Source organism: Ornithorhynchus anatinus, chromosome 5 (genome assembly GCF_004115215.2).
Source record: "Ornithorhynchus anatinus isolate Pmale09 chromosome 5, mOrnAna1.pri.v4, whole genome shotgun sequence".
Lineage (NCBI taxonomy): Eukaryota > Metazoa > Chordata > Mammalia > Monotremata > Ornithorhynchidae > Ornithorhynchus > Ornithorhynchus anatinus.
Window position 1 is genome coordinate 86935642 of NC_041732.1, and position 26922 is coordinate 86962563.

General features: G+C 40.8%; 1 long non-coding RNA gene and 1 other non-coding gene across 2 annotated transcripts; one reads left to right on the forward strand and one right to left on the reverse strand.

The window, feature by feature from the left end:
* The first annotated feature begins 1656 nt into the window (after nt 1-1656).
* LOC114812229 lies at nt 1657-21920 on the forward strand. The gene is made up of 4 exons (XR_003759877.2): nt 1657-1814; nt 13537-13654; nt 20158-20272; nt 21904-21920. It is a non-coding gene; the product is annotated as an uncharacterized LOC114812229 (long non-coding RNA).
* Nucleotides 2346-2483, reverse strand: LOC114812304. The gene has a single exon (XR_003759960.1). It is a non-coding gene; the product is annotated as a small nucleolar RNA SNORA7 (small nucleolar RNA).
* Nucleotides 21921-26922: the final 5002 nt, after the last annotated feature.

Genomic DNA, 26922 nt, shown 5'->3' on the forward strand with positions numbered 1-26922 from the left:
TAAGGCCCAGAGAAATCAAGTGAATGGCCCAAGATCATACAGCAGATAGGTGGCAAAGTCAAAATTAGAACCCAGGACTCCTGATTCCCAGGCTTGTGTTCTCAATAAATCAATCAATCTATCTATTGAGAGCTTACTGGGTGCAGAGCACTTGAGAGAATACAATATATTAGGGTTGGTAGTCACGCTTCCTGCCCTCAACAAGTTTAGTGGGGGAGATGGACATTAATATAAGTAAAAAAAAATGATGGATATGTACATAAGTGCTGTGGGGCCAAGGGAGGGGTGAATAAAGGGTGCAAATTCTAGGGTACATGCTTTCAACTAGGCCATGCTGCTTCTCCTGATAGCTGAGGCTTATTGGCCACCTCTTTGTCCTGATAACCAACAGCAAAACCAAGGCCAGGAGCTGCAAGCACAGAGCTCCAAATGTGGAAGTACTAGGAAGGGAGGGAATTTCAGGGTTCAGGAAGATATGCTGGGGCCAGCCAATCCCAGCAGAAGCAGAAGCAGATCCTGCTTTGAGCTGGACTATGTTAAAGACAGCTTCTCTCTGTTCCCAATCTGGAGGTTTGAGAGAGACAGAGGGTCACATCTGAGACCCATAGTAGGGGAGCCAGGAAATTTCCCTGAATTCACACCAGGTGAGACATGGGAACCTATATTTCTTTCTTTCCCAGATGCCTTTGACTTGAATACAGATGATACTGATCAGCCTGGCTCTCTGAGAGAATGAGACAGGATCAGGAGGCAGAGAGGTATAAATGAAAATAATAGTGGTGAAGGCTGCAAGCAGGTGCTTTAATGCCCACCCCACCCCCACAGATCTTTATATACCTATTAAGTTATACTCTGTTGCTTTGCCTATTTGAAACTGAATTTAGGGACTGTCTTCTCCACTAGAGTATAAGCTTCTTAAGAGCAGGTTTACAGTCTACCAGGGCTACAGTCTATTGTGTCTACCAAGTGCTTAGTACAGCACAATACACATATTAAGCACTTAAAAAATACCACTAATTGAAATAACAAAGGGCATAGGCTGACAAAGGACTACCTTTTTAATACTAGGAATAATAACTGTAATGTTTGTTAAGCATGTACTCTGTGTCAGGTACTTTCCTGTGTGCTGTAGGAAATGCAATCAGATCAGACACTGTCTGTTCCACATAGGGTTTACAGTCTAACGGGGAGAGAGAACACATATTTAATCCTTGTTTTACAGATGAAGGACCTGAGGTGCAGAGGAGTTAAGTTGACTTGCCCGAAGTCACTGAGCAGGTAAGTGTCAGAGCCAGGATTAGAGGAGCAGTGTGGCTTAGTGAAAAAGAGCACGGGTTTGGGAGTCAAAGTTCATGGTTTCTAATCCCAGTTCCTCTACTTGTCAGCTGTGTGACTTTGGGCAAATCACTTAGCTTCCCTGTGCCTCAGTTACCTCATCTGTAAAAAGGGGATTAAGACTGTGGGGCAATCTCGTTACCTTGTATCTACCCCAGTTCTTAGAACAGTGCTTGGCACACAGTAAGTGCTTAACAAATGCCACCATCATAATCATCATCAGGATTAGAACCCTGGTCTTTGTGTGGGAGGGATGGTGGATCTCCGTGACACTCCCACCCATAGTTGACCCTCACTGTCAGTGGCCTCTTTCGATGATGAAGGGTAATTTCACCTGTGTATTGTAAAAGAGGAGTGGAAATTTCAGATGAAATTCTTACACTGCTATGTTCTGTTGCATCAAAGAGGTCTGTCAGTCCAGACAACTGGGGACCTTGTGAAGTGGTGATGGGATGACATCCAATGTGAAGCAGGCTTGGGTGAGTCTTGGGTTGGTCAGTCTGGCTGCAAAGGAGACAATCGTGACTTCAGGGTGCCAATATTTTGAAATGATTATAGTAACACCTCACTTATTTAGGCCAAAGGGAGGGGAGATTCAACTTTGATTACAGAAGGATTTTAAATGCATTTCAATACAATTCTGTTAATGAGCATTGCAGATTACATGCGTGAGTATGAGTTCAAGTGTATTGAGCTCCTCGGGGTGCAGTGTATCACGCTAACTGTTTAAGTAAGCATAAAAGAGAGAAGTAGCATGTTGCCCCTCTTGTCTTGTCTTATGCCATCAAGTCGTCTTTGACCCATTGTGATGCCGTAAACACATCTCTCTCAGAATGCTCCACCTCCACCTGCCATCACTTTGGTAGTGTATCCATAGAGTTTTCTTGGTAAAAATATGGAAGTATTAGTATTGGAAGCATTCCAAATATGGAAGTATTCCATGGAGTAAACTTGAGTCTTCACCTCTGATTCTCTTCCATGCTGCTGCTGCCCAGCACAGGTGAGTTTTGACTTGTAGCAGATTGCTTTCCACTCACTAGCCACTGCCCAAGCTAGGAATGGAATGGGTAGGCCTCTGCCTGACTCTCCCTCCTGTAGTTGAGACTGGTAGAGTACTGGGAACTCTCCAGGTGTAACCCTGAGAGGGGGCTTGCTCCTCTATAAGAAGCTTAAACTTCACTGGGGAAGAAAGACCTAAAAATATTTACAAAAAGATAAATCAAAGTAAATAACTGAATGTCTAAATTAACAACATCTATGCAAAGCACACAGGATGGTTACAACTATATGCATAAGCTCTTAGTAAATACCAATCCTACCAATCAAGGGTATTTATTAAGTGTTCATTCTATGCAGGGGACTTATACTAAGTGCTTGAGAGACTTAGATAATACCAAATTTGTAAGCGTGTTCGCCAGCCATAATGAGCTTACAATCTATAGGGACAGAAACACACACACATACACATGTATGGATGTGTATATTATTTTATACATGTATATCATGGATATGTACACAGATGCTGTAGGGCTGAGGTGGAGTGAACAGAAAGTGCTCAAAGAGTACAGATCCAAGTATTCATATTGCTATTACTACTACAATGAACAACATGATGTAGTGGATGGAGCCAGGGCCTGTGGATGGAGCCAGGGCCTGGAAGTCAGAAGGGGTTCTAATCCCGTGTCCTCCACTTGTCCGCTGTGTGACATTGGGCAAGTCACTTCACTTCTCCATGTCTCACTTACCTCATCTGTAAAATGGGGATTAAGTCTGTGACCCCTGTGTTGCAGGGACTGTGTCCAGCCCTATTAGCTTGTTTCCACCCCAGGGCTTAGTACAGTGCCTGGCACATAGTAAGTGCTTAACAAATACCATAATAAGAGAAGCAGTGTGTCTTAGTGGAAAAAGTACGGGCTTGGGAGTCAGAGGTTGTGGGTTCTAATCCCGGCTCCACCGCTTATTAGTGGTGTGACTTTAGGCAAGTCACTTCACTTCTCTGTGCCTCAGTTACCTCATCTGTAAAATGGAGATTAAGACTGTGAGCACCACGTGGGACAACTTGTTTACTTTGTATCTACCCCAGTGCTTAGAACAATCCTTGGCACATAATAAACACTTACTATTACTCTCCGCAAATAATCCTTACTGCAGCCTCCCACTCTACCACATTGCAGAAGGCTTGCATCTTAATTGCCACTTTATTTATCATGGAGTAGAACCAAAAAGACTCTTCCTTACTTTGTTAGGTGTGATGAGGTCGGGGAAGAAAAGGGAGATAGGGAATATGTCTAATTAATTAATTAATTAATTAATTGGGAACCAGCCCAATTAATAGGATTTTACTGTACTCAGGAAGGCATCAAGGCACCTACTGGTAGTGATGATTTTTGTGACTGCTCAGTAGTTACAGCTCATAGATTTTCATTTTGGCCACTTCAAAGCATTAATACCCCCAAATCCCTCCCGAAGCACACAGTAGCAACTTTTATCAAGATGTAATTATTTCTAAAAATAACAGAGAGCATGGAAAACAATAAAAATTTGTGAAGATGGTTTTAAAGAGAAATGAATGAGTCAGTAGCTGAGCAACAGGGAATTTATTTCAGAAAATTTGAGATCAGGAGGTGAACCCTAATGAGCACAGAACATAGGGGTTTCAGAGAACATGGAAAGGAGGAGAAAATAAAGGAAAAATCATATGAAGGATCAAATGTAAAGGGCCAATTTGATTGATATTCAATCAGGAGATGGAAAGTTTCTATTTTTCAAGTGACATAATCAATTCCCAGCTTTCTGGACCCCTGAGGTTGGAAGATTTTTATGACATAGTAATTGTTGAAAGGAAGATGGGAAATGATTAAAACATCAAAAAGAAAATCAGCATCGGCATAGAATAAGTAGGGTAAATCCTGGAATCTGAGGAAAATTAATTTATGGATAAGCAGTATCTTCACAGTATTGATATTGGGGACTCAAGAAAAGCACATGCTTGTTAGCAGCAAATTCAAGTGCAGGTGTTAATAACAAGATTCAGTCTTTAGTTGTAATAATAATAATAATTGTGGTATTTGTTAAGTGCTTACTATGTGCCAAGCACTGTTCTAAGCACTGGGGTGGATTCAAGATAATCAAGCTGTCCCACATAGGGTTCACAGTCATAATTCCCATTTTATAAAGTAATTGAGGCACAGAAAAGTGAAATGGCTTGCCCAAAGTCACACAACCAACAAGTGGTAGAACTGGAATTAGAACCCATGTCCTCTGATTCCCAAGCCCATATAAGTGGTAAGTGGTTCATTGGTATTTAGATATTTGGAGAAATACAGGTCTATGACAAGAAGGTCTATTAGGAATAATAATAATAATGTTGGTATTTGTTAAGCGCTTACTATGTGCTGAGCACTGTTCTAAGCGCTGGGGTAGATACAGGGTAATCAGATTTCCCACATGGGGCTCACATTTTTTAATCCCCATTTTTACAGATGAGGTAACTGAGGCACAGAGAAGTGAAGTGATGTGTTCAAGGTCACACAGCAGACAAGTGTCGGATCTGGGATTAGAACCCATGACCTTTGATTCCCAAGCCCAGGTCCTTTCCACTAAGCCACTCTGCTTCTTCTTCTAATAGCAGTAGAAGTAATAGTTGTACTACGGGCTTGGAAAGTACAGAATAACAGTGTCACATTCCCTGCCCACAGACAGCTTACATTCTAATCGGGGAAACAAATATAAAATATTTCCAACACTGCTAAGATAAAGAGTTGTAAATTTTTAAAAGAAGAGAACAAAAGAACTCCAGAGACCTGTAGAGCTGGAAGGAAAGCAAAATCCTCTTGAAAGAACTTCAGAAACAGTTAAATAGGTGAATCCCATCTAGGTTGTGGGTGGAAGGAGTTAGGCTGGGTGTCTCTTAGGCAAGATTGAGAGATAGACTACAGGTGGGATGTTTGACAGGATTCCCACTCCCTTGGGGGTCACCTCAGGATTGGGGATTTCATTTTTCTCTCCTCCTCATGGGCTTATTTCTCTCAAACTCTGGATTTGGGAGAAGAGGAGAAAGTCACCACAGCTTTGGGACAGTGGTACTTCTCTTTCTTACTTGCCCAAGATTGAGGAGTTCTGCTCACTGAGGTGACTCTGAGTATGGTAGCATGGCTTGCCTCTCCAAGACACATGCTCCTTTGTATATATTTTTATTACCTTATTTATTTTTTTAATGAAATGTACATCTGCTTGATTCTATTTATTGTTATTAAGTTGTCTTGTTTTTGTCCGTCTGTCTCCCCCGACTAGACTGTAAACCCATCAATGGGCAGGGATTGTCTCTATCTGTTGCCGAACTGTACATTCCAAGCATTTAGTGCAGTGCTCTGCACATAGTAAGCACTCAATAAGTACGAATGAATGAATGAATGAATGAATGAATGAATGAAACATTGCTTTCAGGAGTCCCAAGCATTGTGAAAGTCTTGGATTTCTTTTACCTCTGTAGACCTTCTTCTAGTCTGTAAGCTTCTTAATAATAATGATTATGGTATTTGTTAAGCGCTTACTATATACAAGCCACTGTACTAAGAACTGGAGTAGATACAAGCAAATCAAGTTGGACACAGTCCCTGTCTCAGGTAGGGCTCACCGTCTCCAACCACATTTTACAGATGAGGTAACTGAGGTCCAGAGAGGTGAAGTGACTTGCCCAAGATCACACAGCAGACAAGCTGCAGAGTCGGGATTTGAACCCATGACCTTCTGTCTCCCAGGCCTGTGTTCTATCCACTATGCCGTGCTGCTTCTCCTTGTGAGCAGGGATCGTGTCTACCTATTCTACTGTATTTCATTCTCCCAAGTTCTTGGTATAGTGCCAAAGTAAGTGCTCAATAAATACCATTAATTGATTGATTGATAGATTCAAGGTGCAAATGAACCAGACCCTGTATGATGGGACTCGGACCAGGAAAGCGCTCATCCTCTGTAGGTCATCTAGGCCTTGTTTCCCACCCCAGACTGCTCAACTCTACAGCCCTGGGCTGTGACAAAAGGCCAAGTGCTGTGAACAGGACTGTGATTCACTTGAAAAATGGACAGTTCCTAAAGCAGGTGGTGAGGGAGATTGGAAAAGGTCAACTTGTTCAGTAAAGGGTAACAGTGCACCACAAAATACCCAGTGGTCCATCTGTCTCTTTGCCTTATAATTCTGTTTTGATTTGGAAACAAGGAGCCATACACCCCTTTTAACCTGCAGCCTTACTAATAAGGATTTAAATTGTCTACGCAGTTCACATAAGGTAACTGCCAATTGGAAAATCAGTGAAGAAAACTTCCTTTTACATTTGAGGGTTGGAAAATCCGTTTCAATTAGTCAACATTAGTGAATAATACAGACTAGATAAGTACTCTGATTATTGCATTCTGTACTCTCACAGATAAAATAGGATGAGAATTGACTTGATTATGATTACCTGGAAAATTAAAGCAAAACAACCCCACGTGTTTCGGTTACCTGAGAATTTCAGTCAAGACTTAACTGTTTGAGTTGTGATAATGTCTGTCCTGATTTCACCACATAATTGTCTCAAGGACTAGTCCAGGGATAGGCATTCTGGGGTAATCAATGAATATCTTTGATTTTTCCACTTCTCCAAAATTTCTTTCTGCAAGTTTCATTTGTCATACTTTATTCTGAGAAAATTTTAAGCATATTTCATTCCTCATATTTTCTATCACATTTAAAAAGAAAGAGAATTGGGAGCATTGGGAAAATTGGGATTTCAGGAGATTGAGATTGGGGCCGCTTTGCTGTTTAACCTCAAACCAGGACTCAAATGAGGCATGCTCTTTTCAGAACTATCCAAGTGACAGGTCACGGATCTGGGAATCATAAGATCTGGGTTCTAATCATGACTCTTCCCCTTCTCTGCTCCGTGATGTTGGTCAAGTCACTTAACAGCTTTGTACTTCAGTTTCCTTATCTGAAATGAGGATTCAATATCTGCTCTCCCCTGTTCTTAGACTGTCAGTCCTAAGTGGGATAGGGACTATGTCTGACCTAACTATGTTGTATTTATCCCAGCACTTAGTACAGTCCTTGACACATAGTATGTACTTACTAAAACTTCTTAGTATTCATATTATTATTAGCAATGTAGCAATCAAAAATACAAGATTGAAGTTTACAGAATTATATTAAAGCCAGTGAAATTTAAAGTAATAAATGCAAAGCTTAATGGTCTTATTACCTGAAGCCACTCACCATTTGCTTAGTTACATGTCCCTCCTAAAGCTTTGCTTGAACAAAGTGAGTGGAAAATAGGTGTTTTGGTGACAAGACAGCAAATCAGCTCATCTTACCTTTCTTTTTACCATAGCAATAGCTAAAACAGAGAGAAATAGGTTAGCACATAGTGCTCCTTCTGTTGTGGTCTCAACCAGAAGTGGATCAGAAGCAAAAACAGCACAGCCATATGAGCTTAAGGCTTCCTTTCCATGATTTTCTGCAAAAAACTCCAAGCCCCCCAGAGATAGGGTTCTGCTCCTATTGGAAAAGAAGCAAAACTCCTTGCAGAATGCTCCAGTAGCTTTTGGGACGTGTAGGTGGAACCCATTCCTTTTGCACTATGGGATTTGTAGTTTAACTTATGCTTCTTTCTCAGCAGTTCTCCTGCCAGGCCTGGTTGAGTTTGAAAGCATGGCACGTTGATTGTGAACTTGTGTTCCAAGGAAAAATAGAAGACTCAGGATGCATTTTCTCCCACTGTTTTATATTGATGTGGGAGACCTCAGAATATTGGTTTTGAGTATGAATTTCGGGAGAACTGGAAATATATTTTATTTCTAGAGACCACTGTTCCATATTAATGGAAAATCTCTTTTTTTTTTTTTTTTTGAGGAACTGAAACTGTGCTCATTTGCCTTGTCTCTGTGCAAGAAGAGATTTTGTATGGACAGTAAATGCATCATAAGTACACATTTTTTAAAATCTTGCATTTGCGACCTCAACTCCAAAGGTAGAGAGCCCTGGAAAAATACAAATTTCATGCAGCTCAACTCGGTGAAAAATGTCCTACCAATGCCTGAGGCATAGAAATTATTGAAATTCTAAGGGGGCCTGTCCAAATGACCTTAAGAGCTATTCCGATATGAAAGTTCAATTGATTCTCATTGACTCCAATTAGCTGGGGTTGGAACCTCCAAGTTTCTCATCCTATTCTTTCCTCCCAGGTGAATATCTTTTGCCAGACTAATGGTGGGTTTTCCATATCTCTCTCTATTATCATTAGGAATTTTTTTAAATGAAATTAGCCACCCTCAAGAGTCAAGGTGCAAATTTTACTTTTCTGTCACGCCTTTTTCATAAATTGCTTAAGGGACATAATGTGCAGTGACCATGATTGTCCCTTTCACAGATCCTACAATTTCAATGCAAACTAGAGTACTGTCAGTCTCCCCTTCCTAATGGAGGTTTCTAGGCCCAGAGGGAAGAGGAACCTTTCTTCTTGGACCGGAAGGAAGAAACTTGGGGGAAGGAGGGTTTGCCCTTCATACTCCCAAGAGTAAGTTCCAGGAAAATAGCCTCCCGGCTGCAGGCTCTCTGTGGAGCTATTACTGACATAGCCTCAGGAGTGACAGTCAACAGTTCAGAATCTTTGCCCAAAAGGTGGGGGGGTGGGGGGAATCAGTAGTTTTCTATTAGCTGCAAAATCTGCATATAGATTAGCTTCTTCACTTTGTGAATCTAGATATCAATCATGCCCGTTCATCAGTGTCCCATGCATATTCATTAGGATAAACAGCTATGCTTGATTAAAGCTGCTGTAACTGACAATGCTGCTTTTTGGTTGCTTTCTACCCTAGATACACGGTGAAAATTCAGCTACCTTTATAGGTGCTCTACCAGTAGTTTTGTACATCCAATTAACTCTAGGTAAAGAAGTGTAAAAATATTCAAGAAATACCTAGAGCCAGTTCAGCTTCATTTACTTTGTATTATGTCGGTCCATTGTTGATTTCCCTATATAATAATAATAATAATAATAATAGCAATGATAGTGGTAGAGAAGCGGTGTGGCCTAAAAGATAAAGCATGAGCCTGGGAGTCAGAAGGACCTGGGTTCTAATCCTATATCCACCACTTATGTGCTGTGTGAACTTAGGTGAGTCACTTCACTTCTCGGCACCTCAGTTACCTCATCTGTAAAATGGGGGTTGAGACTAAATCTTATATGGAAAAGAGACTGTGTCCAACTCAATTACCTTGTATCTACCCCAGTGCTTAGCACATTACAAGTGCTTAACAAATACTTTCTTCCCTCTGGACTGTAAACTCATTGTGGGAAGGGAATATGATTGTTTATTTTTGTACTGTACTTCCCCAAGTGCTTAAGACAGTGCTCTGCACACAAATGCTCAATGAATAAGCTTGACTGATCAATTATTTAAATATTTATTATGTTCCTTGCCCTGTGCTAAGCATTAGGGGAGATTGGTACAGTGTTCTGCACACAGTAAGCACTCAAAAAATACGTTGATTGATTAACTGATGCCTTATTCAGAAAGCTTCAGCACTGCCTTCGCAGGTCCAGCAGGATCTTCCTCCCTGCAGAACCAGAACTATATCTCTGGTTTCAGAGTTCTGCCCTTTTCACTGGACCAAAAAGAAGGGGGCTTTCCCTGGATGAGAATGGGAAAATTGCATGGATTTGGATCAGAAGAGAAGCACCATGGTCTATTGGTTAGAGCACAGACCTGTGAGTCAGAAGGACCTGGGTTCTAATCCTATCTCTGCCACTCGTCTGCTGTGTGACCTTGGGCTTGTTAATTGACTCCTTTGTACCTCGATTACATCATCTGTAAAATGGGGACTAAGATCGTTCGTGAGCTCCATGGGGGACAGGGACTGTGTCCAACCGGGAATCGACCCTAACACCTGAAACATAGTAAATGCTCAACAAATACCATAAACAAAAATGAAGGACCAGGATGAGGCATTGCTGGTCCCTCTGTTATTGGTAGTGTTAGGAAGAAAACACTCAGAAGGGGCTTGAGAAAATGTTGGCGGGGCACAGCAGAAACGCAAACCACCGGGCTGGGAAAATGTCAGCAGAGGGAAAAGCACCATGGACTTCTATCTATTTCTATTTCATTTAAGTTTTGACTTCAAATAGGATCGTGGAGCTTCGGACACTTCAGACAATAGTATCATTTATCAAATGTGGGCAGTGTTCAAAGTAACTTTTAATATTAAGAATGATAAAACCACCACTTAATGCACCGTGATTTCTCCCTTCTTGAGTGCAGCCACAAAGCTCTGGTTAGTTGATAGAGTTGTGTAGGGAATGCAGGGAGGGAGTATGTCACTTTAGTTATATTAATGTCTGTTTGCCACTGTATACTGTAAGGCCATTGTGGGCAGGGAACATATCTGCCAACTCTGATGCAGTGTACTCTCCCAAGCAGTTAGTACAGTGCTCTGCCTACAGTGAGGGCTCAAAAATACGACTGACTCACTAAAACTATGTTATCCTTTTAGTACCACTATAGTAATCCACTTTGCCTACAGACAAATAATTATCTGGATTGAGAAAGTCTTCCTTCTGCCTGAAAATGAAGGAAATTGTAATGAAAATATAATAATAAGACTATTCTTTATGCCCAAACCTGGGAGCAGAAAAACATCTCATTTTAAATATACTTACAACTGTATGTGTGAACATCTATCTTTCAAGAAATTGATAGATATCTAGCTATCCTTTGGGATTGAAGATGACGCTACTGAAGGTGAGATTTTTTATCAGTGTGTTTGGGGCTGATAAGACCAATATGTAACAGACAATTCCTTCCAAATTGGGTTCATATAACAATTATCCCTTCCTTCTGTTGAATTTTGTACCTAAAATGCAGGCTGTATTTGTGCATTGTGATAACAGGTTTAACAGCAAGAAAGATGCTATCCGCTGGCATAATCTTTCCAAGGCTATTAGATGGTCATTCCACAACCAGAAGTGGAGTGGCTGTCTCCAAGCTGCTACTGCTATGCAAAATCATTTTTCCTTCATTGTTTTGAAAGCATTTCTTTTTGTCCATTAATCCACTTTAGCTCCCTCCTCAGCTCTGGTTTGAGTGTACATAACCATTCTTGTAATATGTGCCATTAAAGGAAGGTATGATGTTATGACCATTGCTTTGAAGCTGTAGGGTGATGTTCTGAGATCTATAGTTTGTGATCATGTGTTTTCACTGGAGTCATTCAATTAATCATATTTTTTGAACACTTACTGTGTGCAGAGCCCTGTACTATGCGCTTTGGGGAGGACAATAGAACAATAAGCAAACATTCCCTGCCCACGAAGAGCTTACAGTCTAGAGGGAGTCTCAATCCCCATTTTACAGATGGGCTAACTGAGGCACAGAGAAGTGAAGTGATTTACCCAAGGTCACTCAGCAGACAAGTGGTGGAGGTAGGATTAGAACCCAGGTCTTTCTGATTCCCAGGCTTTTGTTCTATCCACTACACCATGCTTGATGTTAGGCACTGCACATAAGGGTCTTGGAGGGATCTGTTTTAGGAATTAGATATCACGTCTCTGGATGGTTTAGATGTCTCAGTTCCAAGCATAGACAATATAGTTGCTTTATCCCAGCTCTGCCACTTATCAGCTGTGTGACTGTGGGCAAGTCACTTAACTTCTCTGTGCCTCAGTTACCTCATCTGTAAAATGGGGATTAAGACTGTGAGCCCCACGTGGGACAACCTGATTCTCCTGTGTCTACCCCAGCGCTTAGAACAGTGCTCTGGACATAGTAAGCACTTAACAAATAGCAACATTATTATTATTATTACAGAACTTCAGTAAGCTCTGCATTGTGATGTCATGGTGGTGTCTACTATATTATAGTGTCCCACAAGACTAACATTCTTGATTCAGTGTTCTACCTCCTCTGCTTTTCTCACATTTGTGTGGGAGTCCCTCAGGGTTCAGTTCAGTTCTATGCTCCATCTACAGCCACTCCCTTGGAGAACTTGCTCACTCTCAAGACTTCATTTATCATCTCTATGCTGATTCCCAAATTGCACTTTAACATTTCCACCTCCCTTAAAAACATCACTACTTGGATGTCCCACCGACACCTTAAACTTAATATTTCCAAATGAGAACTCCTCATCTTCCTATCCATACCCTGTGTTCCTATCTTCTCCATCACTGTAGATTGCACAACTATCTTCCTTATCTCCCAAGCCTATAACCTTAGCATTATCCTCAACTCACCTCTCTCATTCAACCCACATAGTCATTCTGTCACCAAATCCTGTCAGTTCTACCTTCACAACATCATTAAAATTTGTCCTTTCCACTTCATCTCAACTGCTACTATGCTGATTCAATCACTCAATCATATTTATTAAGTGCTTACTATGTGCAGAGCACTGTATTAAGCATTTGGGAGAGTCCAATATAACGGAATTAATAGACACATTCTCTGCCCACAGCAAACTTATTATATATTGCCTCAATTACTGCATCAGCCGCCTCACTGACTTCCCTGTAGTCTGTCTCTCCACACTCCACCCTTACTTCACTCTGATACCCAGGTCATTTTCTAAAAATAATTCAATCCAAGTCTCCTCACTCCTCAGGAATCTCCAGAGATTGTCCATCCACTTTCACATCAAACAGAATCTCCTTACCATCGGCTTTAAAGCATTCAGTCAACACTCCTACACCTACTTTACCTCACTGATTTCCTACTGTAACCCAGCCTTCACATTTCACTCCTCTAAAACCAACCCACTCACTGTATGTGTCCATGTCCTCCCATTGGCCTGGAACTCTCTCTCCCTTCATATATGCCAGGCCACTGTTCACCCCAAATTCATGTCTCCAGAAGGCCTTCCCCAACTCAGGCCTTATTTCCCCTGTTCCTTTTTCCTTCTATGTCACCTATGTGCTTGCATCTGTACCCTTTAAGCACTTGATATTTACCTCATACTTGGCCCCTCAGCATTTTTGCAGAGAGCCATATATTTCTTTTTTTAAGTTCTATCTCCACCTTGAGACTATGAACTCCTTTTGGGCAGTGAACATGTCTACCTACTCTTCTCCATTGTACTGCACTCAACCAAGCACTGTGCTCTGTACACATTAAATGCTTAGTAAATACTATCATCCAATCAATTGATTAATCTTTGTGTGGCACTCTTTCTAGGTAGCACACAATTCAGTGATGGTCTTCAGCTCTGGGTCGTCATCAGTGGAGACTTAGATATTTGAAGGATTCTCCAAGTGTGGATAGGTACATTGCCTCAGCCTTCTCCAGAATAAATGTAAGTATATAGCTCATTTTGAAGCTTCAATTTGCTAATTTAGGTGGTATATTTGACAGAATGCAGTATACGTGGCAGTATAAAGTAAGCCTGAGTTGAGAGAGGGGGAAACAGAATAAGCTGTGGGAGGAAGGGGGGGATAATTTTATACTTTATTTTGATTTATAGGATATGAAATTCACTATGGAATGCAGACGTATTGAAAATAAAAAAAAGAAAACCCTGAACCTTTCTCTCTGAGGGTGTGCAGACTCCAGTTTGAACAGCATCCTCCATATATAAATCAGTAAATCAATCAGTGGTATTTATTGACTGTTTACTGTATGCAGAACACTGAACTAGACTGTAAGCCCTTTGTGGGCTGGGATTGTCTCTCTTTATTGCTGTACTGTACTTTCCAAGTGCTTATTTCAGTGCTTTATACACAGTAAGTGCTCAATAAATATAATTGAATGAATGAATGAATAGACTAAACCTTTGGGAAAGAATAATAGAATGAACAGATAGGATCCATGCCCATTACAACCTTACAATCTAGAAAGAGTTTGCAATCTACAATAATCAACCCGGATTAATCAATCAATCAATCAATGATATATCTATGGTAATTATTGACTACTAATTGAGTGCCGAGTACTGTACTAAGCACTTGGGAGAATACCATACAACAGAGGTTCCCTGCCCACAACAAGCTTTCAGTCTTGAGGACAAGCTCACAGTCTAGAGTACCACATCTTGGGTCATCTCCCTGGAAAGGACACCCAGAAAGCTCAGAATTGTGTATTTCTCCTGGTGAATCAGAAATGTCTGCTTTATTTACGAGGAGTTCATCTGACACACTTTGAACAATGTTTCCTATGCATTCTTGCCTCTGGTTTTTTTTATTGAGAGCAGTAATAACATCAACAGTTTAGGAATTTGACTGCAAGGATTTCTGTAAAGGGTTTCAGTCCAGTGAGATAGGCTGACTTTCAGATGATGGGAACATTCAGGGTACAAGGTCCAGTTCCTTCTCTCATAACTAATAAATAAATGCATCACATAAAGCTGTATCTATTATGCACACCTGTTTCACACCATTAATGTTGAGAAATCCATGGCACAAGGTTCTGTATGAGGCTGAGCAAGCATTTAATCATAAATATGGTAAGTAGTGTGATCTCATGGTAACTGTTCAGTGTATTAGTTTTTATTTTTCCACTTTGGGCTGTGACAGAGACATCACTGAAATCTGTGGCATTTTCTCACTGCCGCAAATTTAGAGAAAATGAGAAATAGTGTTCAGTCCCTCCATTCAATCAATAAATCAAGTGTATTTATAGAGAACTTTCTCCATAAAGAGCACTAAAATAAGCACTTGAGAAAGTTCAATCGAGTTAGTAGACATGATCCCTGCCCTCAAGAAGTTTAGAATCAGAAGGAGATGATGAACACTAAAATCAATGGCAGGTAAAAGGAAGCAACTGAGCTTAAATATATGTATATGAGTGCTGCTGAGCAGTGTGAGTTCTGAAGTTCTCAAGTGACAGTTGGGGATGGGAGGGAATATTTAGAGATAGGGGGATAAGAGATTAATCAGGGAAAGTCTCTTGGAGATTTGATTTCAGAGGTCTTTGAAGATGGGGAGAGAAGTCACTGATGCTGCTGCTGATGACATTTGTTAAGCGCTTACTATGTGCAGAGCACTGTTCTAAGCACTGGGGGAGATACAGGTTCAGGCCAGATGTGAAGTGGGAGGGAGTTCCAGGCAGGAGGAAGGACATGAACAAAGGTCAGCAGCAGGAGAGATGACCAAGGCCAAGAGTAGTTTGGCACAGTGGGACAAATTGTGCAAGTTGGGATATTGTGAGAGAGTAGGGAGGGGAAGATGGGGGGAGATGGGTGATTGAGGGCCTTAAGTCTGGGGTTGTTTTTTTCTTTATGTAGAGGGAAATGGACAATCACTGGATGATTTTAAGGCAAGGGGAAGAGATGTGCAGAATGATGTTTTAGAAAAGGATCTGGACAGCAGTATGAAGTATGGATTGGAGAAGGGAGAGACTGGAGACAGGGGGGTCTGCAAGGAGGATAATGCAGTAGTTGATTAAGAATATTACAAATGCTTGGACTGGCCTCCATGGCAGTTTGTGTAAAGGGGAACATGAGGACCTCTGGAGAGGTGGAAGGAAGAACAGACAGGATTTGTTGACAAGCTTAATATGGAGGTTAACCGGAAAGATGGTAGTATTGCCAGCTACATGAATCTTCAGCACTAATGTACCCCTTCACACTCATCCTCAGAACTTTTGTATATATTTTATTTTAATTGTAATTGTCAAATTCCTATTTTGTGGTTCTCAAGGCCTTAATATAATGTACTGTTCCCAGTCAGTACTCCACAAGTATTTCTACTACTACTACCTAACTTTCTAGGTAGGCACTCTTTTATGTCTGTACTACAGACTCTGTTATCTAATGTGACAATCATGGTTTTACCTGTTGGTTCATATGTTACCCACAGAGCAAGCGTGGTTATGGGGAGAGATGGATTTCACACCACCCTCAAGGAATAGGGCCTATGGTTACATGCCCAACTAGCATTAGCAGTGCCTGAGCCAAGAAGATAAAACTCAAGTTTGATGGGATATAGCACTAGCTCCTCCACCGGGACTTAAATTTTGTGCCTTTCAAAATCTCACATATTCATGGTTCACCCCACAGGGTAATCCAATGGCTATCAGCCAGGAAACAGTCTGTCCTCGAGGAAAAATCATGGTCTTGGGAGTTTAATTCATTCAGTTGTATTTATTGAGCACTTACTGTGTGCAGAACACTTTACTAAGCACTTGGGAGAGTTCAATAGAACAATAAACAGATACAAGTCTAATCCCACACTGCCACATGCCTGCTGGGGGAGCTTGGGCAAGCTACTTAACTTCTCTAGAACTCACTTTCTTCACATGTCAAATGGAAACTCAATTCCAGTTCTCTCTCCTACGAGTGTGAGCCCAATGTGAGACGGGGACTAGGTCTGACCTGATTAACTGGTATTTACTCCAGGGCATAAAATAGTGCACGACACATAGTAAGTGCTTAAGGAATATTGTAATGATTGTTACTGTGAATGGAGACTGATCATTGATTATGGGACCTAATCCCAACTCTCACTTGCCTGTTGTGTGACCTTGGGCAAGTCACTTCACTTCTCTTTATGTCTCAGTTACCTCATCTGTAAAATGGGGGTTAAGATTGTGAGACCCATGTGGGACAGGGACTCTGTCTAACCTGATTAGTTTGTATCTGTCCCAACACTTAGAACAGTGCCTGGTAAGTGTTTAGCAAAATGCCATCATTATTAATAATATGACAGAAGTCATGGGTACATTGTTTCCCCACACATTTGTAAATGCCACATGGTGGTCACAGCAGGATAAATTCTCATTTAGTCCAAGTTCCTAAAATGTAAACCATTAAGATTGGGCTTCCTGCAATGAGTTACATTCCCCACAAAAGTTCCTAACCTAAATGATGTAATTGATGGAATTTTTACTCATGTTCATTCTACTGCTGCACAGCTGCTTGGCCAAATCCCTAAATTGCTTAGGCAGGAGACGAAGAGAGAGGAAGTGGAGAGGAAGGGAATATAGGGAGGAGGGGGGAGAAGGAAAAAAGAAGAGAAAGAGAAGAAGATAGGATGAGAAATCAAGCTTAATCAAGCTAGTTTCCCAGGTAAGCTAGCAGGCAAAGATAGAAGATCAAATCCTTGTCATAAGAATAGGAAAAACCCGCTTTATTATTTTTCTGGGTGGGTGGAAAAGAATGCTAGGCCACAGCAAGTAATGATTGCCATCAGAAACTAAATTATAATTACATGAAATATGCAGTGGTGGTGGTCACTTTGAAGCAATGTTCAAGACTCATGGAGAAAAAAATGATTAATTGGAACTGCTAACTTAATGAGTTGTATTTGGTGGCAATTACTGTCTGAACTATACTTGATGGATGATCCATTGATCAAAGGCTATTTAAGACTGAATCACAAGAAAACACAGTGGAAAATTCCATTGTATTTCCAATATATGAATGTGACAAGTAAAATTATTCTGCCCTTTGATGTGTTGCCTCAGAAAGTAAGTTTCTACTCCTCAGAAGCTTACATAAACTCCTTGATAAGAGTTCAGGGCAAACTGAGAATGCATTAATTCAGGAGGATAATAGCAGAAATTTATGTAAGGCCATCCGGGGCAATTTTAGAAACTATTCATAGGTTCTAGAATTAACACAGTCTTATCTACAGTGGTCAGTTGGCCTCGCCCTGACTTTTTTTTTTCTTAAAGGTATTTGTTAAGTGCTCACTATGTGCCAGGCACTATACTAAGGGCTGGGGTAGATAAGCTAATCAGGTTGACACTGTCCATGGACCACATGGGGATAACAGGCTTAATCCCCAATTTATATATGAGGCAACTGAGGCATCGAGAAGTTAGGTGACCTGCCCAAGATCACACAACAGACAAATGGTGGAGTCGATATTAGAAACCAGGTCCTTCTGATTCCCAGACCTGTGTTCTAGCCATTAGGCTATGCTGCCTCTTTTTCCTCTTGCTCATTGTAGCATCTTGAACTGTCCCTTATCATCAAGACTGTACTTCCCCACTAGACTGTAATAAACTCCCCTGTGAGACTATAAGCTTCTCCCACTAGACAGGCTGATTCTTGAGGTCAAGGATTGTGCCTACCAACTGTTTGTACTTTCCCAAGTGCTTGGTACAGTGTTCTGCGTACATAAAATTCTCAATAAATGCCACTGACTGATTAGTACAGTGTTTTGCACATAAGTACTCAATAAATATAATTGAATGAATTAATTGATTGAGGTCTGCTGCATTCTGGACTTGGAGAGTGAATGATCCTGAATGAAAAAGGATCTTAACCCCATGTCCTCACTCCTTCCTCTCACCCCTCAGGAGTCTGTTGGTCACTGTAGGAGAGCAGGGGGGAAGTGCCGGGGTGGGGAGGGTGAGAGAAGGAGGATGGAGGGTATTCCTTTAAATCCTTCCAAAAATATTTCTCCTCCAGAAGCTTTCTCTGACTAAGCTCACATTTCCCCTATTTGCCTTTCCTTCTTCATTGGATCTTTACCTTTAAAGTACTTGATATTCACCCTATCCATAGCAGTTATATACATACCTTTATACTCTTCCATTTACCCTATCTGTAATTGATTTTTAAGGTATTTATTTAGTGCTTACTATGTGTCAAGCACTGTTCTAAGCACTGGGATAGACACAGGATAATCAGGTTGGACACAGTTCCTGCCCCACATGGGACTTACAGTCTAAATTTAGGGAAGCAGTGTGGCTTAGTGGAAAGAGCCTGGGCTTGGGAGTCAGAGATCATGGATTCTAATCCCGGCTCTGCCACTTGTCTGTTGTGTGACCTTGGGCAAGTCACTTAACTTCTCTGTGCCTCGTGGCTCCGGGAAGCAGCGTGGCTCAGTGGAAAGAGCACGGGCTTTGGAGTCAGAGGTCATGGGTTCGAATCCCGGCTCGGCCACTTGTCAGCTGTGTGACTTTGGGCAAGTCACTTAACTTCTCGGTGCCTCAGTTCCCTCATCTGTAAAATGGGGATTAAGACTGTGAGCCCCACGTGGGACAATCTGATTCCCCTGTGTCTACCCCAGCGCTTAGAACAGTGCTCGGCACCTAGTAAGCGCTTAACAAATACCAACATTATTATTTCCTCTTCTGCAAAAATGGGGATTAAAAATGTGAGACCCACGTGGAACAATGTGATTATCCTGTATCTACCCCAGCACTTAGAACAGTGTTCTGTACAGAGTAAGTGCTTAACAAATACCATTATTATTATTATTAATAAATCAGAGGGAGGGAAGGAGGATTTCATCTCATTTATTCATTCATTCAATCATATTTGTTGAATGCTTACTGTGTGCAGATCAAAATACAGCACAGCAGACAAATAGCAGAGCTGGGATTAGAACCCAGGTCATCAGAATCCCAGGCCCAGGCTTTTTCCATTGGCCACACTGACTCTCTATCTCCCAGACTAGACTAGCTCCTTGTGGGCAGGTATCATGGCACCAACTCTATAGCACCATACTCTCCCAAGCACTTAGTTTGGTGCTCTGGAAAGAGTAAGTTTTCAGTAAATGCTATTGATTGATTGAGACAAAAGGAAAATATATGCATCCTGGTATTGGGACCTAATGTCCCAGTATTCATCAAAAATAATGTGGTCTACCTGATTAGAATTCAAGACTAAAATATAGTTAAAGAGGAATTCAGTCCAATGGCAAAAGAAGATATTCCTCATTGGGTTGAACTGATAACCTACATTTAATTTGGGTTAGCAATTAGCACTACCTAGGAGGTTCAAAAGCAAAAGGACTGCTAGTTTTGTGTGGAATATTGGAAATGAGGGAAGCAGATGGTGAGGGAAGCAATATGCTTTGATGGTTGCTTCTTGCCTTGAGTTTAGATTATGTGTATTGTCTCATTCAGAGAGGAAAATACTGTTAGATATCCAAAGGTCTGGGGCTGAGAAATTCGAAGCTTTCATTTCTATGAATCAAGGATGATTGCTGGGTGGAATCTGAAGAGAAACGATGATTTGCTGGTAAGATATTTCATTAAATCTATTTGCAGGCCAATCTGCTTCCCTATACTTGACATAGAGTAAATCTTAAATACCTCTTCTCTTCTTGCTCCTCCTTCTCCTTCAATTAATGTTTCTTCTACAATCATTAAAGCTACTATATCTGCTCCCATCATGACTATATGCTGAGTACCAGCATAGTACTAGGAACATGCTTAGGAAATAATGGGAACATTCTCTTATCTGTTCCTTTCTTCTAAACCCTACTTATCTAATGAGAAATGCCTGCTCCATCTACTCATCCCTAAAGTATTTAGGGAATTTATTGAGTATCTCTACAGTGTAATAGACTATATCAAGTGCTGGGAAGTATTACAGAAGCAAGAGATTCCTTACCAATGAGGAGCTTACACTCTAATGAAGAGGAAAGATATGTTTTCCCTCTGCAGGGACCTAATGAGGAAGAAAAAAGAGAATGGAAAGATGGGGAATTCACCAAAGGACTAAAAGTGAAAAAAAAAACCCATATACAAAAGCTAGATAATGGAGATTAGTTTCTAACTACCCCAGCAGTTAATAATAATAATAATGTTGGTATTTGTTAAGCGCTTACTATGTTCAGAGCACTGTTCTAAGCGCTGGGGTAGACACAGGGGAATCAGGTTGTCCCACGTGGGGCTCACAGTCTTCATCCCCATTTTACAGATGAGGGAACTGAGGCACAGAGAAGTTAAGTGACTTGCCCACAGTCACACAGCTGACAAGTGGCAGAGCTGGGATTCGAACTCACGAGCCCTGACTCCAAAGCCCGTGCTCTTTCCATTCCACTGCGCCACGCACTTAGTACAGTGCCTAGAGTATAATAGTAATAGTAATAATGATGGTATTTGTTAAAGTGCTTACTACATGCCAAGCATTGTTCTAAGCACTGGGATAGGTACAAAGTAATCAGAACATAAAGCTCACAGACTTAATACCCATTTTACCGATGAGGTAACTAAGGCACAGGGAAGTTCAGTGACTTGCCCAAGGTCACACAATTTACAAGTGGTGGAGCCGAGATTAGGACCCATGATCTCTGACTCCCAAGCCTGAGCTGTTTCCACTGTAAGCACTTAACAAATACCAAGATTATTATTGTTTGATTATTAATATTACTCCTACTTCTATTACTTAAGAAAGATTTCTCTTTGGGGAATGGCACTACATCTAAAGTCATCATTCAGTCCTAGCCTAATGAATTGGTGGTTCTTGGAAATTCTTTGTGAGCTAAAAGAAAAATTAAATCGGTAATTTTGCAACTGGAATGACAATAGAAATACAGAAATTTATCTCCTTAATTGATGTCTTTTTTCTCATCTGCATGATCTCCTCTTTTCTAAGTTTTAGAATGACAGTTCACATTTAATGGCCTAGAGCAAACTTTGAAAGGCATTGCATATCGTAGGTGGGCATGTATGTGAAAAACTTTAAAAGTTATCTTCAGGTATAAAAGCAGCTATTTCAAGATCCACTAAAAATTCTGCATAATTTGTGAGGGAAAATCAGAAGTATCTTTGCAACCATAACATCAATGAGTAGAGTATAAGGCTCTGCATCTGTCAGATTAGGCTCTGAAAACCTAATCTGTCTTTTTCTCTTCCCTCTTTTAGGAGTAAGATGGTGTGAGGTATGTCTCTGACTCTCTTTCTCTCTCTCTCTCTATGTATATATATATATAGTATTACTTTTAGTGTGATCTTAGAAAAAGAGAAAAACAAGCTCACCTCTCTGTGTGTATATATATATATCTATAGGTCAATGGTTTTGTCCCTTATAAAGACTTTCTCTTTTTGTTCTTTGGAATCCCTAACTTCACAAACATTTGCTCAGAGAGAGCAATCCTGCTCCTGATTGCTGCCTGCCTACCTGTCTAGTGCAGTTTTCTGCTAACAGCCTCTCACTCCCTTACATTGCTCAAGAATGCTCTTTATCTTTACCTCCTTTAGATGCCAGCTGAGGTATCTGGGACTAATCATTCTTCTCACAGGAGTTGTGTTGCTGGGAGTAATGTTCAATTCTGTTGTGGTGACTGAGTTCTAGGACCTCGGGAGCAAACTGATTCTACCATTCGATAATGACTGTGATTCTAGACTGTAAACTTGTTGTGGTCAGGGAATGTATCTGTTTATTCTTATATTGTACTTTCCCAAGCACTTAGAAAAGTGCTTTATGCACAGTAAGCACTCAATAAATAGGATTGAATCAGCAACTAAATAGACTTTCAACTTGGATCCTTTGCCTCATTGCTATCATACCCCTTCTTGCAGTCTGATGAAAGACATCCTGGAATTTTTGTCATTTATCAGTTAATCAATTGTATTTTTATGGTACTCTCCTAAGTTCTTAGTACAGTATTCTTGCACAGAGTAAGTATCCAATAAATACCATTAATGATGATGATGATTATGATATAATGTTAGGCACTGAGAGACTGAATTAATGACTAAGGCTGACAAGACCTGTCTAGAATTCTTTCTTCTCTATATGTGTTAATCATAGGTGCAGGGGATTATTTCTGTAAGACTTTTCCTTACTGTAGGAAGGGAACATGTCTGGCGACTCCTTTGTATTATACTCTCTCAAGCACTTAGTACAGAGTTCTGTGTACTGTAAAGCACTCAGTAAATACCATTGATGATTGCTGAAGTGCTTAATATGTGTCAACTGCTGCTCTAAGTGCTGGGGTAGATACAAACAAATCAGATCAAACACAGTTCCTATCCCAAGTGAGGCTCACAGTTTAAGTAGGAAAGAGAACAGGTATTCAATATCCATTTTACATTTGCTAAAACTGAGGCACAGAGAAGTTAAGTGACTTGTCAAGATCACACAGAAGGCAAGTGGCAGAGCTGGGATTAGAACCCAGATCATCTGACTCCCAAACTCATGCTCTTTCCACTAGGTTATGCTGCTTCTTGAGCTTACTGAGAGCATATGGTGTGCAAAACACTGATCTGAGTGCTTGGGAAAATAACAAAGGAGTAAACGTGATCCCTGCCTTCAACTAGCTTTATGCACCATCTGTCTACTTCCTAGGTACCAGACTTCCTAGTGTCATAATCATCCCCTTCAGAATCTGAATTACAAATGTTCAGTTTAATTCTATTTGATTTAAATTTTCTGTTTTTCTGAATAATAGCCATAGCTTCATTTGACTATTTCTTTCCTTCTCATTTTTTTTCATAGCATATTTTTCCTCATGTAAATGAAAGTCCTGCTTCTAGAAATGTAGGACGAGGAAAAGTGAATCAAAAAAATGAAAATTTGCACATGGTGAATCACAGCTTTGAACTTTGAGGAAATGGAATACTTCTTGAGCTGGCAATGTGAGGGAGGTCTTTTCTCTGGAGGTAGGAAAATGAAGACTAGCACTTGACTATGGTAAATAAATCCTCAGGGCACTTCATGATCTGAATTAAGATTTTCTCTGGACAGTGATGGCTGAGTCCTATTTTAGAGTTCAGAGTAAAGAAAAGATATCCCAAAAGTGTTGGGTTTCATATTCTTTCAGCATCCACCATACAAATCTTTCAATGTATTCCCCTATTATCAACTCTGCTGTGGACTAGGAGAGAATTCTCAGGATTGATTTGCAAATAAGAAAAACACGTAGGTCATTTCTTCTTGTGCTGCTTTAGAATCCAATTCTGCAAAGAGGAACCGACTACTAAAAGAGGCAGTGGAATAGAGAGAGAGAGAAATCCAGTAGTTAGAAAATGCAGGGCTTTATTTCAGTGTTTTAGCACAATTTTCAAGAGTTTTCTTAATCATTATGAGGTAGGTCTTTCACCTACGAGATGAAAGTAGTCGTCATGATACTGCTTAAACATAACTGTATTTTAATGCCTTGCTCCCACATACCTATCAATCAACGAATCAATCAAATTTATTGAGTGCTTACTGTGTGCAGAGCACTGTATTAAGCACTTGGGAGAGTAAAATATAACAATATAGCTGACACATTCCCTGCACACAGTGAGTTTATGGTCTAGAGAGGGAGACAGACATTAATATAAATTTTTAAAAATCCAGTTATGTATATAGGTGCTGTGGGGCTGGGAGGGAAGATAAATAAAGGGGGCATGTAAGGGTAATATAGAAGGGAAAGAAGAAAAGGTAAAAGGGGCCTAGTAAGAGAAGGCCTCTTGGAGGAGATGTGCCTTTGAATATAACTTTGAAGGGGTGGGGAGAGTAATAATAATAATAATAATGTTGGTATTTGTTAAGCACTTACTATGTGCAGAGCACTGTTCTAAGTGCTGGGGTAGATACAGGGTAATCAGGTTGTCCCACATGAGGCTCACAGTTAATCCCCATTTTACAGATGAGGTAACTGAGGCACAGAGAAGTTAAGTGACTTGCCCACAGTCACACAGCTGACAAGTGGCAGAGCCGGGAGTCGAACCCATGACCCCTGACTCCGAAGCCCAGGTTCTTTCCACTGAGCTACGCTGCTTCCCCAACAATTCCCAGAGTAATTGTCTGTAGGGGTGGGGAGCGTAATTGGCTGTAGGATATGAAGTGGGAGGCCATTCCAGGCTAGAAGCAGAATGTGGGAAAGAGGTCAGCAGTGAGATAGATGAGATCAAAGCACAGTGAGTAGGTTGGCATTAAAGGAGCAAATTGTGTAGCCTGGGTTGTAATAGGAGAGTAGTGAGGTGAAGTAGGAGGGGTCAAGGTGATTGAGTTATTTAAAGTCAATGGAAAGGAGTTTATGTTTGATGTGGCGGTGGATGGGCAATCAATGGCTTGAAGAGTGAGAAAACATGGACTGAACATTTTTATAGAAAAATAATCGGGGCAGAAGTGTGAAATGTGGCCTGGAGTGGGGAGAGACAGAAAGCAGGGATGTCAGCAAGGAGACTGATACAATAATTAAGGTAGATGGTAGACTGTAAGCTCCTTGTGTGTAGGAAACACATCTATTGACTCTATTAAATTGTGTTCTCCCAAGCACTTAATACAGTGCTCTGCACAAATAAAATATTCAATAGATATCATGAATTGATTGATTGATATAGATGTATAAAATTTTTCCAACATCTTTGATGAACTTTGAATCAAGGCAATATTGTAGATAAAAATTCACAATCAGAAATGAGAACTTTTGACATCATTTGGAATAGTTCCCTTTCTTGTATTTCTTCCCTTGCATGATCATACAAGAAACAGAAGGGCCTGGCATTACTTTGATGTTTAACTTGTGCTATGAGCCCTTCAATACAGTGAGGTTCTAGATCAGTCAGATACATGCATTGGCAGAGCTATTCCTGTAACTGGTAGCATGATGGTTTGAGGGCCAGGGAATTTAAGGGGACTCAGTGTCAACCTTGGAGAAACTCATAATCCTTAGTAGTGAACTCCAGGCAATCTCTCCAAAACCTCCCATACTCCCAGGTTCAGGATGGAACTCCCTAAGTGTGGGGGTCCCTCAAGGTTCAGTTCTGGGTCCCCTTTTATTCTCCACCTACACACACTCTCTTGGAGAACTCATTCACTCCCATGGCTTCAACTACCATCTCTGTGCATATGATTCCCAAATCTACATCTCCAGCTCCTATCCTCTCTGCCCTATCCTATCTTTTCCCACCTGGATCACTGCACCAGCCCGCTTATTGACCTCCCAGCCTCTTGTCTTTCCCAAATGCAGTCCATATTTCACTTGCTGCCTGGATCATTTTTCTACAGAAATGCTCAGGACATATTCTCCACTCTTGAAGAGACTCTAGTGGTTGCCCTTCCACCTCCGTATCAAACAAAAACTCCTCACGTTTGGCTTTAAAGCACTCAATAACCTTACGCCTCCTACCTCACTTTTCTATTCTCTTACTACAACCCAGACCGCACATTTTGTACCTCTAATGCTAAACTTCTTGCTATGTCTCTGTCTCATCTATTTTGCAGCCAACCTGTCACCCACGTCCTGCTTCTGGCCTGGAAAGCCCTCCCTCTTCAAATCTGACAGACAATTATTCTCCCCACTTCAAAACCTTACTGAGGACACATCTCTTCCAAGAGGCCTACCCTGAGTAAACCTCCCTTTCCTCTTCTCCCAATCCCTACTGTATCACTCTGGATTGCTCCCTTTGTTTATCCCAGCTCCCAACTCCACAGCACTTATGTAAAAATCTGTAATTTATTTATTTCTATTAATGTCTATTTATTGTTGGTTGTACTCTCCCAAGCATTTAGTACAATGCTCTGCACACAATAAGCACTAAAGAAATACAATTGAATGAATGAAGGATCCTCTCCCCACCTTCAAAGCTGTATTAAAATTCCATCTCCTCCAAGTGGCCTTATGGATTAAGGACTCATTTCCTCTTCTCCCGTTCCCTTCTCTTTTACCCTAGCACTGTGATTTACACCCATCCCTCAACCCCACAGTACTTATGTACATTGTTCTAATTTAATTGATTTATATTAATATCTCTTTCCCCATTTAGACCGTGGCTTAGTGAGAACAAGAAATGTTTCTACCAACTCTCTTATATTGTACTCTCTCAAGCACTTAGTCCAGTGCTTTGCAGTAAGCACTCAGTAAATAAGCACTCAATAAATATATTTGATGGATTGATTGATTGATTGTGTGGACCATTACATTGAGAGCCCAGATATCATGTGCCTAG